Source organism: Puntigrus tetrazona, chromosome 21 (assembly GCF_018831695.1).
Source record: "Puntigrus tetrazona isolate hp1 chromosome 21, ASM1883169v1, whole genome shotgun sequence".
Taxonomy (NCBI): Eukaryota; Metazoa; Chordata; class Actinopteri; order Cypriniformes; family Cyprinidae; genus Puntigrus; species Puntigrus tetrazona.
Window position 1 is genome coordinate 16,191,627 of NC_056719.1, and position 3,675 is coordinate 16,195,301.

Consider the following 3,675-nt stretch of genomic DNA (forward strand, 5'->3'; position numbering starts at 1 on the left):
GTGCACCCAAAAGACAGAAATGTTAGCATAGTATGTTTTATTCAACCTTTCACAGTGCAGACCTCCGCCGCTTGAGAAATCGCTGAAAAGACGGAAAGTGAGGGAGGCGGAAATTTACAGATTAAGGGGCGTAATATTACAATAAGATGCCTTTGGGTAACTCAGCAAAGGGGAGCTTAGATCTCGACACGCTGCTTTTTTCAGGACAAAAGCTTACTAGAAAGTTACATTGGCTACTTTTCTCAATGGCCTCCTTTGGTTGGCAGATGCACAGGCGCAAATTGGAAAAAGCCTGATTTCAAGCGATATGTCATCTTTATGCTTTAACTGGTGAATATTCCTCCAAGGCACGACTTCACAGACATCGTAGAGAGGAGAAGCAGCGGCTAAGGCTTGCCGACACGCCCGGGCTGAACAGGTGTAGATCTGATGGACGATTTACGCAAAGGAGATATATCCCACCAGACAAAGAAGTGGATGAGGTTAAAAGAGATGCTCGCTGAGTCGTCCTGACAGATGGCAGCGATCAGCACGCTGGTGATGAAGAACGGACACCACAAGGCTTTGACCAGGAAGAGAAAACACAATCCCCAAGACTTTGGAGGCCCGCTGCCATTGTTCAAAGCTTGAATCATGCCTCGCCTGCCCTGGCCTCGTGGAGTTTGCAGCAGACCTGTTGTTGAGCGGGTTTCCTGTATTGTCAGTAATCTGAGCAGAGAAGATGAGAGTGGCTCTCGCCTCCGGCAGGAAGAAGGAGGCGCCCAGGTGCTTCTGGAGATCACGGAGGGTGAGGTGGGCTGTAGCAGACCACCGCGATGGTCGTGAGGAACGTAAGAAGGCCACGGACGAGCCAACGAGGATGAAACGAGGCTCGCTCTCAGGTGCAGGTGCCGCTTCACAAACACCTTCTGCTTGTCCTGGAAACCCATGACCGGATGGGCAGTGGACAGCACTGGGAGGAAAAGAAGAATGAAGCAAGCTGATTAAGTGAAAGTGAAGAACGGCGTGATTTAGTCACGTAAACCCATTTCTATCCTGCAGCCTGAAACTATTAAAAATAAAGCTGTGAAAAGACTGATACTGGTTTATGATACATGTAACTATTTCAATTTTTTAAAAATCGTAGATGTCGTGAATGTTAAACAAAGCCTTCGAAACAAATGTACATTTATCCCTGGGCTATCAGTGTCATCTCCATCCTACAATTAGAAGAAAATAATGTTATACACTCTAAAGGAACACTCCACTTTCCCTAGAGCTAGAGTTTAGCATTTTTCAAACTATTCAGCCGATCCTTCATGCATGCAAAAATTGTTGTTTACATTATTAACGCTCATTATGTAGGCTTACATATAAACACACTTATACATTATATATTTTGAAAAGGACGGTATATATTTTAGAGATTTATATATTTTTAATTCGTGATTTTTAATATACATACATGCATGTGTTTGTATTTATATATACATAATAAACAGAGCATAGACACATTATCATGAAAACAAAAACTTTTAATTTTGATGTAATTAATAGCATGACAATTTAATAAGCTTACTGGTGTAGGTAGAATAAAAGCCAAATCTAAAATGTGAAGATACAGTGATAGACTTTGGTGTGAGGCATAAAAGTGTTTGAATAGGAGTGGCAAAATAATAACTTTTATCCATTTTGTTTTAAAAATCTTCCATTAACTGTGCAGAAAAATACTCAATATTTCCCAAAATGAACTCAATGGGAATGGGTTTAACTTTGTTGTTTGCTGCTGCTATGACTCTTATTATGTAATTAAGCATAAATTAATTTCAATTTTCACTGTGTAAAATCACTCTAAAAACAACGTTTCTTTATTGGCATCTGTGGTTCCATGAATAACCTTTACATGCGCATAAAGGTCCTTCATAGTAGGAAAAAGTACTTCAGATTAATCAATACATTTTCATTAGCTCTATGGTTTTGGTACTACTGGAAAAACATCCTTTGTGACCCTCTATGATGTATTAGTCCGAGATCAATGCTGTGCTTTGCTCATTTCAGAATTGGCACACTTTATAGCGCACTCAATCTGTATGTGAAAACACAGCTATGACAAACTGTAGCTCTTAAAGACAAATTTGCACAGGATGGCGTATACACGCCACCAACATGGTGCAAAAATATTTATGGAAAAAAGAAACACCAAAGTTAAAAAGTGTTAAGCACAAAACCACAAGAAGAGCTGTGCAGAAATATCGCTTGTGGGATGCTAAATACATAACAGGGCTAGAACGCTGACAGCAGCAGTAGCCTCCTGTCAGTTCCTGTTAGTGCTGTGTGCTCTCTAGGTAAAGACATCAAGCAGAGTCTGTGACGCCCGGGGAAGCGCGCGCAGAAATAGTGGTCAGAGCGCTTTGCCTGACTGGGTTCTCACATCATGGCTCATAATGCTGAACGAAAGAGCAACATCCTGCAACCCAATCTAGGAAACAAGCCAGATTGAGAAGGCTGCTGGTGTAATTACAGAGCAGGGTCAAAAGCCTGTGGCAAGACGTGAGGGATTATTCAAATAATAATTGCATTTAAAGATTGACTCTCATGTTTTGTATTAAGGTTTACTTCTTGTTATTTGTCATGCTGGTGAAGAAATGCGTTGATTCTGGCCACGAACCACGCATGTTATCTAACCCTGAGTATTTCTTCGTCTCACCTATAGAAATGGTCCAGACGGAGATGATTTTGATCATGGTCTTGGCGTATGTGTTGCCGCGGGCTGTATTTGATTGGATTGCGGATGCCGACGAAGCGGTCCAGAGAGATGGCACAGGTGCAATGAGGAGGCTGTGGAGAAAAAGCACGCTAAGCGAAGATCCACATGGGACACAGCAGATCAGGGAGAGGCCAGGAGTGATCTGGACACAAACAACAAGAAGAGACGCCTCTCAGAGGACAGCCACAGACTGATATGAGTAGAGTAGAGTGTCAATTTTTAACACGCACACACACATATATATATATATATATATATATACACAGATGGGTTGTCCTTAAAGTACTTTATTATGAATGTGAATTGAAAACATCCTATAAATTTTTAAATATGAAAGTTCAACATGCATAAAGTTATTGTATCTCAAAAAGAAAGAGTTTACTGAATTATGGAAAACAAGGTTCCAAGATGAAACATTAGTATATTACTTCAGCCCAGCTGCTGGTCTTTTCCCATTGGTCTGAAAGAAAACGCTAATTCATCCTTTGCCACCAGGTGCTGCTTTCGGAGCTTTATAGTTGTTCTCAGTCACTCGGCACATTTCTAATCATCCTTGATATTTGATAAACAGTATGATTTCTCAAAAACAATTCACACAAATAGTCAGTCTCAAAAAAATGTGTGTCAATGAACATTTCAGTGCCTGGTACTTGTGTCGTTGTGTAATGGAGAAGACAGTCAAATCTGCTCTAGTCATGTTATCAATATAACAGCGTGCTCTGGAGGGATAAGTTTCGATGTAAACTATGGCTACAGTTTTAAATGCAGTTGTTGTAAATTAGGTTACGCCAATGTATGTGTATGTGCTTGCAAGAGGACTGGACAAAATTCACATTTACGCTTTTTTACTGTTTGTACTGTAATTCTGTGGCAGACCATGTCATTTCTTTTACAGACAGGAAAAGACAGCACAAAGAAAAAAAATGGGA

The 3,675-nt window shown here is 40.6% G+C and overlaps 1 pseudogene; it reads right to left on the minus strand.

The window, feature by feature from the left end:
- Positions 1–386: 386 nt before the first annotated feature.
- Positions 387–3,675, minus strand: part of LOC122326030 — an 11,123-nt pseudogene continuing 7,834 nt past the window's right edge.